At 43.1% G+C, this 13,575-nt stretch overlaps 1 protein-coding gene across 3 annotated transcripts in view; it reads right to left on the reverse strand.

Annotated features, from left to right (window-relative positions):
* SIPA1L1 (signal induced proliferation associated 1 like 1) overlaps positions 1-13,575 on the reverse strand; it is a 291,662-nt gene that overhangs the window by 231,996 nt on the left and 46,091 nt on the right. For all 3 annotated transcript variants that reach the window (XM_040975354.1, XM_040975356.1, XM_040975355.1), the window contains exon 3: positions 11,433-11,503. The gene's annotated coding sequence lies outside the window, so the exon portion shown is untranslated. The remainder of the gene's footprint in view (positions 1-11,432; positions 11,504-13,575) is intronic.

The raw sequence follows: 13,575 nt of genomic DNA on the forward strand, positions 1-13,575 counted from the left end.
CTGCCTTTTAAGATTTATTTTCATCGGAAAAACAATTCTATAGAGAGGAGGAGAGACAGTCCATCCACTGGCTCATAACCCAAATGGCTGCAACGGCCAGAGCTGAGATCACAGTGACACAATCAGAGCATAACCTCAAAGATGGCAAAAGAACATGAAAATCAGAAGATCAATTCCACAAGTTCAAGAATGACGAGAAAGTTTCCAATGTATAATTCCTTCAGGGAAGGAAGTCCAGAGGAAAGGCTGTAGAGTGCTCTTCATGAGGTCTGAGTAAGCGAAGAATGAAGAATGGAAGTGAGGAAGACACCCCCGAAACCTTTATGCATATGAAGAAACATTTTAACTTTAAGGATGACATGAAGTTTTCCAATGCCAAGTCACAAATCAGAAGCTGCTAGAGAGGGCGATGATGCTGCCTTGCCTTACTGTCCATCCAGCACCTGTCCTCTAGCTTCGGCCTCACCCATCAGAAAGCCAGGGAGAGCGATCAATATCATTCAGGAACAGTTATCCTGTGTTTTCCAAGATGCCCAGTCTATCAGCGTCACTGCTGCACACGGCACACCATCTGGAGTTACAGCTGCTGTGTGAATACTCAATCTCAAGTAGAGACAAACAGGTGCACCTTGAAGGACTTGAAAACTTTCTCAGGAAGCTGAAGAATAAACGAGTGCATGGGCATTTCAAGCTCACACTAAAATATAGTCAAAAGATAAATCTACTCAAAGAAAAGAATCTGAAACCCCTGCAGTCTTTTCCCAATACACATTACCCTAAACTTTACGAAGAGCCCTTGCAGAAAATAGTAGACCACTTGCTAAGTTTAGTCTTTATTTATTTGAAACAGGGGGACATTATTTTTAACATATTGTTTACCCAATACTATGTCAATTAATTCCATAATGTTGTATATTGATACTGAGGCCTTGTTGGGGCTTTTAACTGACCGGATCTTTACTCTGTTAGACCTATCTTCAGACCATAGAAGGTCTCCCCAAGAGGCCACTGAACTTATCTGGACAATAAGACGCTGAACTTTATGCTAGGCATGTGTTTGCAAGCAATGAATCTCAACTGAACTTGAACTATGGTTATGCAACAAGGTGGAGGAATCCACCATGGGGGGAGGGGTATGAGAGGGGTGGGGGAAATCCCCAGCGCCTATAAAACTGTACTACATAATACAATGTAAGCAACAATAAATTAAAAAAAAAAAAAAGAAAGAAACAGGGGGACAAAAGGAGGTAGGGAAACAAGAAAATGCAAGAAGAGAGACAAAACAAACTTTCACTTGCTGATTAAATTAGCCAAATGCCCACACCAGCCGGGATAATCAAGGCCACAGTTAGAAACCATAATTTCGGACCTGGCACAGTAGCCTAGTGGCTAAAATTCTCCGCCTTGCATGGTCTGGGATCCCATGTAGGCACCAGTTCTTATCCCAAGTGCTCACTTCCCATCCAGCTCCCAGGTTGTAGCCTGGAAAAGCAGTCAAGGATGGCCCCAGGTTTTGGGACCCTGCAACCCTGAGAGAGATCCAGAAAGAAGCTCCTGGCTCCTGGCTTCTGATCAGCTCAGCTCTGGCCATTGGGGAGTGAATCAGCAGACAGATGATCTTTCTGTCACTCCTTCCCTCTGTAAAATACAAAATAAATGTTAAAAAAAAAAAAAGAAAGAAAGAAAGAAACCAGAAACTCCATCCGGACCTCCCACACCAGAAGCAGGACCCAGGTCCGGGAGCCGTCACCTGCTGCCTCCCAGGGTACGCACTAGATTAGAAATGGGAACAGGACTTGATCTCAGGCATTTCAATCTGCGGTGTGGGCATCCTGAGTGGTGGCTTAACCCACTGCACCACTTAATTTTATGTAGAAAGACAGTGCAGGTTTCAAATAGTAGCTAAACTGAAAACTAATTTTAAATAAACAAGTTAGAAAATAGCAATTAAATTTTAGTTACTCCATTTCATTTAGGTCGTAAGACTTTCAAGAATAACGAAATTCTACGTGGAAGTTGGCCATCCCCCAGGGAGGAGCAATTAAAGGCAGAATGCAAATTCTGCCACCGCAGATTCTAGAAATGCCAGCATGTACTTACAAATGACACTCACAAGGAAGAAAAAGTGGCTTTCATGATTCAAAAGCGGCTGGGAAAAAACAGTCTGAGTACTCAATTCTGCAAGTACTAGCAACAAAGCACGACTAACAACCACAATGCCAAGACAGCACTTCCGTCTGCTGCACCAACCAGAAGGAGAAGAGCTAAGGGATAGGTACTGGGCATCTGAATACATTCCACAGCATTTTCAGGCATCTGCTAAGGAGCTCAAATTAACAAATCAGCAGTAAGAAACTATCAAAAGATGTAGTAGGGATTGTCACAATTGCAATTACATATGCTTATATGTATGTGTACATACATACATACACAAATACACCTTTTACCCGCCCCCCCCCAAAGAAGTTAGTGCTTTGAGAGACAAAAGGAGGAAAGGTTTGAATACACAAGGTTTCCTCCATTTTCCAGGTGAAAGGCAGTTGGGGCCTGAACTAGGCTGCTGGGAGTAAAGAAAGGAATTTCAGACAGACTTAAACAGGTGCTAACTTCCTGAGAGCTGGCCTTGGCCGTTGGCACATGCCCAGGTCCAGTACAGTACCTGGCATACAAATACTCATGAAGTATCTGGTGAATGCAAAGATGAGTAACTGGTGAATACACAACCAACAGATGCCTAAGTATTCTTTAATCATGTAGGACTTGTCCACATATACCAAGAAGATCCTGACACCTCAGGAAAGGAACAGTAAGAAATGTTTCCAAGCCAGCACTGTTGCATTTTCTGAGGGACATAAGATGTCACACAGAAAGGAGAAGCATGGGCTCTTATCATCCAAATCCAGGCAGGAAGCCAAGTTTTGGACATAGTCTTAACTGTATCCGTAGGCAAGATACTACTCTGAGGTTGAAATATGCAGCCATCCCTTTATGCTGACGCTGCACACAGCCTTCACTGAAATGGCACACACAATGTACAGTACCTGACATACACTTGGTACTTTGTAAACTCCTCCATGTACTGTGATGAAAGACACTTCCATGTTGCTGACACCGTCTTGGACCTACACTGAAAGTTCAAACAAGGGGTCTCAGGGAAAAGAATCCTACTGGAGTCAGAACCAGCCCTTGAAGTCATTCCTAACCAGGGGCCCAAAGAGGGCAGCTCATCACATCATGTCAAAGGTGTCAGCAGTCATAGCGGGGTCTGTGCAGAACTCAGAAAGAACACTGAACTCTGAGTCAGAACACAGAACAAGATAACCAGCACCAGCCGTCTGCTTGACAACTTCACTCTGGCCAAAATGAGCATTTTCTTACTTACTATGCCAAAGCTATTTTCTTGACTATCAGAAGTGTCCTTTAATAGGTGACAAAATTATGGATCCTCAAAAGCCCTAAACTCCCTCCACACTCTGTCTCTGAGAAAGCGAGGTAACTGCATGATTGGCTTTCATTATTGCCCTTATACATCCTAACTTCAGTAGCGTCCGGTTACACAACGGAAGCCAATCAGAAAACAAGACAAAAGTCCCACAATTCTTATGCATAATTAAAATGGAAAGACAACTGTTTAAACAAGTTCCCATAGGTTTTTTGAGTTAGTGAAAAGAATGATAGTGACTGATTTTATTATTCTGTTTCTGGTCACTTCTTATCCATCCATCAGGCAAAGAGCAGACCACCTTAAATCCATCTTGACTTTAAAGGGTACATTTTCTTAACGTTTTTCTTTGAAAGGCAGATTAAAGAGACTGATCGTCTATCTTCTGGGTCATTCCCCAAATGACCACAAAATCCTGAGCTGCGCTGGTCTGAAGCCAGGAGGCAAAAGCTTCTAATGGGTCTTCCAGGTGGCCTCAGGGGCCCAAAGACCTTAGCCAGCCTCCGATGCATTCCCAGACAGGAAGTAGGGAGCTGGATCAGAAGTGGAGTAATTGAGATGTGAGTTGGTACCCATATAGAATGCCACCGCTAGCAGGTGGAGGATTAGCTGGCTGAGCCACAGCACCAGCCCCTAAAAGGTACCAACCACAACTGGGAAGTTTTTATGAAGAAATATGAATACCTTTCAATTCAAACCAGATGCCAAATCACAAGACCAATTATGCAGATACATAGATTGCTTTTGAGTAAGATCACTTTATTCACTATTGATTTTAAATAAACATGATGTAAGTGGCAAGAGAGACTTAAGAATATGAAAACAGAACTGGAGAGAAGCACAGCCAACCACACACTGAACTGAAGACACTGTGTTCTTTAAAATAAGTAAATAAAACACGGGGCTCCAGCATCATAGTGCAACAAGCTGTCACCTGCAATGCCAGCATCCCAACTAGCCCCCAGTTCAAGCCCCAGCTGTCCCACTTCCAATTCAGCTCACTGATAATGGCATGGGAAAGCAACAGAAGATGGCCCAAGTGCGTGGATTCCTGCACCCCCGTGGGGGAGCTCAATGAAGTCTCTGGCTCTGGCCTCATCTGCGCAAACCTGCACTGAGGCCATCTGAAGAGCACAGATGCTCCCTCCCTTTCTCTCTCTCTCTCACACACACACACACACACACCACACACACCACACACACACACACCACACACACACACCACACACACACACACTTTGCTTTTCAAATAAATATTTTTTAAAAACAATGTCAGAACTGCTCTTCCAGTGCAGAGTAAAGCAATGGGACAAGGAATCAACAATGTAGTATTCCGAGAATCTAAACTATTTAACTCAATGCAACAAGAAACAACCATATGGTATTCTGAGAGTCTAGACCATTTAGCTAAGTCTCTATTTACTGAATAACGTAACTGTGGATTCCAGTCAACTGAATTAAATTTTGAAATGAATACTTGGTAATTTGGTGAATGAAAGAATGGAACTTAGACCAGTAGGTGAACACACCCTATTTTGCTTAGAACAAGCTAGAAGCTAGGAGAATTAGTGCCCATTAGAACAATTCCCTGAGGAGTTCTAGGACAAGATACTGGCAGGACACAAAGAACTAAACTCGGATAGCAGGTCTGAAGTTCTGTCTGCAAGTTATCGACTCGGCTTCAACATCCTCCTCTGCTCCTGCCAGCTCTCATACCACATACGCACCAAGCAGCTTTCCAAAGATCATATCTGCCCTTGTAATATTCCCAGTGGGAACAGAATTTGCTTACTAAATTACCCAGTACTCCACTTGGAAATACATTATCATCGTGAGTTCAGAAAATTGTTTATACATATCAAATTTTCCAAGTTCTGATGGCTACTAGATAAAACAGACCACTGGAGGTACTGAACTACGAAGCTTTTATTAAAGCAAGCCAAATGTGATCCAGCAATGTTTTATAAATTAACTTTGGCAAACAAAGCACTGCACATATAAGCACACCATCTGTTCTTTAGCTGTCCATAGTGTGCACCTAATATGGAATATTTTTTACCAGGCATTTCCTTCACTCCCAAACTCTCTTATCATCTTTCTGTAAATGTCCGTCAGTATTGAACCACAATTAATTGAAGAACGGTTACTTTCAAATTTCAATTAGCCTCAGTCTGATTGAGATGTGTTTCCTCTTAAAAACACAATAGATCCCAGCACAGAGGTCTAGTGGCTAAAATTCTCGCCTTACATGTGCGAGCATTCCATATGGGCAATGATGCATATATCAGCTCCTGCACTTCCCATCCAGCTTCCTGTTTGTGACTAGGAAAGCAGTAGAGGACAGCCCAAAGCCTTGGGACACTGCATCCATGTTGGAGTCCCTGAAGAAGCTTCTGGCTCCTGGCTTTAAATCAGCTCAGCTCCAGCCATTACAGCCACTTGGGGAATGAATCAGCAGACAGAAAACCTTTCACTCTTTATCTCCTTCTATAAATCTGCCTTTGAACATTTAAAAAAAAAAAAAAATTTTAAGGTAATCCAAAATACAGAACCCACTATATCACATTCTCACATTGTTATCTTTAATAATGAATTTAAGAAAACTGCATTCCCACACTTCAAGGTTTTAACCATCAAAAGATCTGAGATATCAACCATGCATGTCATGGATGCAAGGTTGCAAATCCAAAACCGGAACAAATTATCAATATGGTAAAGCAAATGAGAATTCTTTGCACTCATTCAAGTATCACTAAATGTCTGGGATATGTCATTTGTTGAGGATTTTCACACTTTCAAATATCAAATGGAACATCTAATCCAATTTTTTAAGCATTTTACAGTAAAGAAGCAAGGTAAACAGCTAAGTGAAAAATTCTAAGTGACACTGTATATCTTAGAAGCATAGCCTAGGATGTAAACGATGGCACTGCAACAGAAGCATAGCCTAGGAAGTCAACGACCCTAGGAAGCCAGAAAGGGCCTATAAAAGCTAACCCTTATGTTGGTCCTGAAACGGCAATGAAGAGGAATGCTAAACGGCAGAAGTAACAAAGGACAAGAATTCAGTTTACAAACAATTCCCCATGAGTTGGGAACAAACAAGGCTTAGAGACTTGAAGTGAAGAGAAAACAAAGGAGAAGGCAGAAGCCATGTCAGGCTGGCCTTGCACCTTGTCAAGCACCCAGACTTCAGCCAATGGGTGACGGGGAATCCCCGAAGCACCTGTTCTCAGCAGACACTGGCTAAAGGAGCCAAGGCTTTCCTCAGGATTCCCAAGCCTCAGGATTCTCCCAGGCTGGAGAAATGAAATGAATGGAAACTCTCCATGACTGCAGACTAGGGAAAATCCCAATCTTCCAGGTCCTCTTGGTAACCATGCAAAGTTGGATGACTATTTAGATGACCTTGGAAGCACGGAATGGGAACCAACAGAGCCATCTCTGTTCCCATCTGCAGGAGTCCCCTCAACACACCTTGAGCCACAGCCACCACAGGGCACTATTCAACGTCCTGTCTTTCTCTCAGAATCTCTTGATTCAGTTTGTCTAACCAGCTGCCATTTACTACTGTTTCCAGATTCTTCTCTGGTCTCTCCTCAGGATCCCAACGTGCTCCGACCACGCACAGGGCAGCGAGCACAGCAGCATCTCTGTGTACAGCATGGTATTTTGGCACCAACCTCTCCAAGAGCAGAAGACATGGAGCATTTAGAGAAAACATCTGATCCTTGTTTCTTTAAGTTGTCCTCACAGGCAGCGTTTATTCCTCCTTGCTCTTTATCACACTTATTTGTGTGGTGACTTGAGTAATATCAGCATTTCCCCACCTCACAGAGTAAAACTTTTTTTTCTTTTTTTTCTTTTTTTTTTTTTTTTTACGGTTGCTGCTGTTGCAGGGTTTTCTCTTCTTTGAGATTTCCTATACCATATTCACTGTGCCAGGGCATCGCAGCACAGAGGACTAACTGCTGGGGAAGGATTACTCGTGCCAAGTGTTGGGTGAAGAAGCAGGGTGGAAGGAGGCACAATATGTTAAATGTCACGGCATAAACAAAAGCAACATTCTGCAGAAGTCCTATGGGCATTCTTCCAACTTCCTCTGCACAGGAAAGGGATCACGGAGGAAGGAGCATCTAAAAACATTCCTCAACAATGCCTCCACCAGGCAGCAAAACTGAAGAAGGACGTGGGCATCAAAATAACCAATGGAATCCTTGTATGGGTGATTACTCATGATATTAAATTAATAAACAGTATACAAACAGTGTGTCCACTCCCACACGGTCTCCCCAGGAAAAAAAACCTGAAAGGAAATAGCTTAAATGTTAGCAGTTATTGCCAGGATGTGACATTATCTGGTGGTTTTTTATTTTCTTCTTTGTACTTCTTTGCAGCTTCCATTTTTTTTTTTTAATAATAAAAATCCTCATCATAGGGCCCGGCACAATGGCCTAGCGGCTAAAGTCCTGGCCTTGAACGCCCTGGGATCCCATACGGGCACCGGTTCTAATCCTGGCAGCTCCACTTCCCATCCAGCCCCCTGCTTGTGGCCTGGGAAAGCAGTCGAGGACGGCCCAAAGCCTTGGGACACTGCACCTGTGTGGGAGACCCAGAAGAGGCTCCTGGCTCCAGATTGGCACAGCACCAGCCGTTGCGCTCACTTGGGGAGTGAACTATCGGACCGAAGATCTTTCTGTCTCTCCTCTCTGTATATCTGACTTTGTAATAAAAATAAATAAATCTTTAAAAAAAACTCATCATCATCATTAAGAGAAATAATTTATTTTAAATCACTTAAGATTAAACTGCAGTACAGCAGGTTTCTGGATTGTTCTTTCTCCACCACCATTACACGAACATTTTATAGCAGAAGATAGGCTAAATAAGAAAACTAACCCAAAACTGGCACTGCAGTGAGTTACACTGCTGCCTATAATGCCACCAGCCTAAATGCGTGCCAGTTCAAGTTCCAGTGGCTACACTTCTGAACCAGCTCCCTACTAATGTGTCTGGAAAGGCAGCATTAGCCAGTCCAAGTCCTTGGGCCCCCGCCACCCCCGTGGGAGACCTGACTCAAGTTCTAAGTTACTGGCACATGGAGTGAACCAACAGATGGAAAAATCTCTCAGATATCTCTCTCTCTCTCTCTCTCTCTCTCTCATTCACTCACTCTGCCTTTCAAATAAATCTTGGGGGTAAAAAAGGACTACATTTCCTCTCTAATCCTCTAGCACTAACAGGAAAGAACTTTCATTTACAGGCAATTCTAGAAACCTAGCAGCAAGCACCAGCCCGTAAACTTCAGTTGTTTTCCACGTTCTTACCTGGGCCTTTCAGGGATGAATGGCAAGAATCAAACCCAGCTAACAGCTTTAAAAGGGAGAAAGATATCTGACAATGCCTCACTAAACATAAGAAACACTTGAAAACAATCATTAGTCCACTAGCAAACAAGCAAAGTGTGCTCCAAAATACAGTCCAGCACACCAAACACAAGCAGAAGGACATTCCTGAACATGACACTTATCCCCAGCAATCCAGCCTACATCTGAAACGGCAGTTTAAAGTACCCCTCTATGCAGAAAATGACTTAGAATGCAAGAAAACTGATGGGAAAATGACCACTTTAGCAGATGGCAAATTTTCTACAAATGGTACTACCACTAACTTCAACAATAAAAGTCCAAAAGTAAAATGTTTTCTGGGCAATGATCATCAATCATGTCTCTTTCTTATTCAATACACAGCAAAAGGGAAGCACATGAATGGGGAAGAAACACACAGGACTGAGCAGGAAAGCGACACCTCAAACACATTCCTGGACCAGGCTGTCTCGTCCCTGCTACAGGGCCTCTGCTCCGCCTCTGGTGCACCCATCGCTTCTAGGTCTCATCTTTCACTCAGGACTTCCTGTAGAGGAGCCAGCCCTATTTCACCACGTCCCAAACAAATCACCCTGCTGAAAACTTGGCAGATTCGCTAGAAATCCACATAAAGAAACAAAAAAGGTGATAAAAAGGAAACATGCCACACTAGTAACTACGAAATCTTGGAAATCTCTTCAGCAAGAAACTAGAATTCTAGCTGCAATGGAAGTAGCGTTAGACTCTGATTTCAAAGGAATGGGTGTGGGCAGCTTCCTGGCCAATAGCGCCACGGGAGGCTCTCAATCTCTACTGTCTCTGGAGTCCCCGTTCACATGGTCAGGAGAGCTCAGGGGCTCCATCCACAGAGACTCCAGGTTACCCCATTATGAGAGCAGGGCAAGTATGCCTTTGCCGGCCACCAATGAGCCCCTGAAGTCTGCAATCTGGCACAGAAAGGGTAAGCTTAAATTCTCTTAAGATTGAACTTATGTGAATTCATAGTATTCCTCGGGCTATGAGAAGGGAAGCTGAAGTGTGTGCAGAAGATATTCACTCTCAAATCCTTGGTGTGTACAGTAGATACACACTGCCAACTTCCTAGGAACAAGCTCCCGAATATCAAGAATGATTAGCATTATCTCCTTTGCTTGCAGCTTGTGTCAGTGAACATATGGTCAGTTATTCTTTTATGACAAAGACCTTTATGGAAAGAGATAGAGAGGTACAACTAAGTAACTTTCACAGTTCATTTCTGAATTAAAAACAGACTTTCCTTTGGGGGGCTGTTGTTGTGGTTCAGCAAGTTAAGATACCACCTGTAACGTCAAATGAATGCCAGTTTGCGTCCTGGCTGCGCTACACCCAAACCAGCTCCCCACTAATGAACATCCGATGCCCTGCCATCCATGTGCGAGACCTAGATGAAGCTCTTGGCTCCCAACTCGTCCTGCTCCAACCATGACAAACATTTAGGGAATGAAGATTTTCATGTTCTCTCTTTCCCTCTTTCCTGTAACTCTGAATTTCAAAAAGTAAATATATCTTTAAAAAAAAAAACTTACCTTTAGCTTACTATTTTTAAATGGCTCTATAGTAACATCATTTACTCAGCCTTTGAATAACTCTCCATATATAACAACCAACCAGTGTTCATAGAATTGACAAGCACACCTACTGCCCATCGATGAGGAACCACACCACAGTGAGAACATAGTACCAGAACACAAGTCCAGAGACAGTGCTTGCTTTCTGGTTAACCCACACACACTCACACAGGCTAAGCCTCAGCTTTGCAGGAAGGCGTGACCCATCTAAGCCAATGCTGTGAAGCTAAGGTGTAAATGAGACAACACATTTTAAAACACTGTTCAACTAAAAAGGCCACTCATTCAGCTGCTGTTCTCATTAGGAACTGCCAGGACACTCCAAAACAAGTCAACAGCGTTCCTTTGCTTCTTCCTCTTACAAGCTTCACCATTTTCTTCTTCCCTTCCTCTTCCTCTCTGCCTTTCCTGTGGTTTTTTCCTTCCTTCAATTAACAAACTATTTTCTATACTTCTACCATACACCACTTACAGGCTCATACTGTCAGAGTGGGCAACACTGATTTGTGGTTATTAACCTTATAAAACAAAACTGGTCCAAATTGAGATGCGCTGAGGGCATTAAATATATTTTGAAATCTGAAGATTCATGTAAACACAGGAATGTCAAATATCTGTAAATTTTCTATATTGATTACATGTTGAGATAGTAACATTTGAATATAAGAGCATTTGATTAAATAAAACATTTTCTAAATGTTTATTTTTTTACTTTCATCCACATGAAAGCCTGAATGCAAAACAAAGATCTTTCATCTGCTGATTCAGTCTCCAACTATCTATAATACTCAAGGTTGGGTCAGGCTGAAGCCGGGGCCCAGAACTCCACCCATGCCTCCCACTTCAGTGTCAGGGGACCAAGCACTAGAGTCATCCCCGGCTGCAGCACAGGCTGCGCACATGAGCAGGAAGCTGGATCGGAAGCAGCACTTTGGAATGTGATGAAGGAGCCCTAAGTGGCAGCTTACAATGACTACCCCTAAATATACTTGTCATATTAATCCCATCTCTTTTTACCTTAATACAGCAACCAGGAAACTACATACAGGTTCACACGCCTCTTCTGTTGGATAGTGTGATTGTACATCCTAGAGAGCAAGACAAAGGCAAGTGATATTACAAAAATCCAACCGCCCTTGGAAGAACAAAAAGGTTCCCCAGTCCTGCAAGTGAAGTCATTCACACTACCAAGACAGGACATAATCACAGCCAGTCAGATTGTAGGCTCCAACCTTGCCCAAGCTGTACAAGATTAACTCTGCCCAACAAACACCAGGGATAATTTTAACCCCAATTTCTGAGGGAGCAAGGTTTTAATTTGGGCCACCAGTAGTTGCAAGGCACATTTTTCTTTTAAGTACTTTGGACTGTGCCTCAAAAGCAGTTACATTTTGAACTGTGGGAAGCTGTGTCTTCAAGAAAGGCTTCCCCCACAGACAATATAAGGCGCTCCTTTGTGGTAAGAGTCCTTAATAGCGCTCCTCTAGGTAAGCAGGATTAGGCCTGCCTCTCCTGGATACCCTTAATCCCCCCATCAGAATCAGAGCACTTCTAGATAAAGAGCAGAAGCTGAGCGGAACATCAGGGCATAGTCCACCACGGTGATGCTCTGAAGGAGACCGACAGGAATCCAGTCATACTGACTTCAAAAGACATCCCACTTAAATAGGAGGCCACTTGCCATTTTAAGACTTTCAAGTTTTTCTGCAAGATATGTTAACTTTGGGCCACATGGGGCCATGCTTCCACAGCAGTTTGCCACCATATAGGCATCATGAGTGCTCAACCTCATATTCTAGGTGTGAGAAACGCACTGCAAATTCAAATTCAAATCACAACTGTCAAACGTTTAGTTTCTGCCTAACTTAAAAAATAAAATGAAAAACATGGATTAGGAGGCATATCCTAGGGCCGTAAAATGTTCTCCTGGAATAGCAGGAAAGCCTGGAGGCTCGGGTTTCAAGGGAACAGATCCTGTCCATCGCTCCTGCGCACTCGGCTGGGTGTGCCCCGAGGCCTTTCTGCCAATTCAAGTGTCACAACTCTGTTGAGGTTAAATCCAAAAGCCCCGACCTTGCACAAATCCAGAATAATCTCCTTCCTTCATCGTCACAGGAACCCTAATGATCCAGAGTATTACACCGTAAATCACTATCTCAGACAGAAAGCAAAACCTCAGCCTGATCCAGTCTGAGAATTCTACACCCTGCCTTGTAATCCATCGAAATGTATTGGATCTTTATTCAGCAACACTGACATGTCTAACACTAGCAATAGAAAGAGGATATAACTGGCAAAGGGCAGTGGGCATCACCAAGGAGTCTCCTCTTCCTGGAAAGGTAATCGAAGAGTAAAGAAATGAAGAACAATTACCAGTGTCCTCCGAAAAGAGAGAAAGGAACTTCCAAAGCAACGAAGTCGGGGACAGGCAGAGGAATGAGAGATTATTTCAAACTCTCCTAAAGAACTAGTAAGAAAGGATATCTTCCAGTGTGTTCAGTGAATCAAAGCCCCACACAAATACACCTTCTCCCAGCCTTGCTACATTTCCTGGAGTCCAACATTTCCTGGGTGTTCCTCAACTTCATGTTGCAGTAGTCCCTAATTCTTTGTGTTATAATATCAGTAATAAGAAATAATTATACATAGCACTTAAACAATTAATACAAGATAATGGATCGAAAATACTATGTTATTATGAAACAGTTTTTTCTCCTAGCTACTTGGAAACTAAGCAAATCTGAACTTTCTGCTCCCCACACGAGCCCAGGCCTCCATCCCAAAACCCTTCACGGATCCCAACTCAATCTGCAAGACCTATTTCAGCATCACTTCCACGTGATCCCTCATCCTCATTCATCTCCCTCCTTTAAAATGCAGGAGCACCTCTTGGAATACTTGTCACTTTATCATCATCATGTCAATGTCCATTTTCTTCAGAAAGCTAGAGTTTTCAATTTTAATTTACTTTTTTATTTGAAAAGTTTAGACACAGAGACATAAATCTGCCATCTGCTGGTTCACGTACTAAAAGCCTGCAAGAGCCTTGGACTGAGCCAGGAAGAAATCCGGACCTTGGAGCTCAATCCAGAGCTCCCCACACAGATGGTGGGCACCAACCTGCCAACCCACAGAGCCATCCGTCACCTGCTGCCTCCCT

The sequence above is a fragment of the Ochotona curzoniae genome, unplaced genomic scaffold, assembly GCF_017591425.1.
Source record: "Ochotona curzoniae isolate NIBS_2020 unplaced genomic scaffold, NIBS_Ocur_1.0 contig_2688, whole genome shotgun sequence".
In the NCBI taxonomy this organism is placed as follows: Eukaryota; Metazoa; Chordata; class Mammalia; order Lagomorpha; family Ochotonidae; genus Ochotona; species Ochotona curzoniae.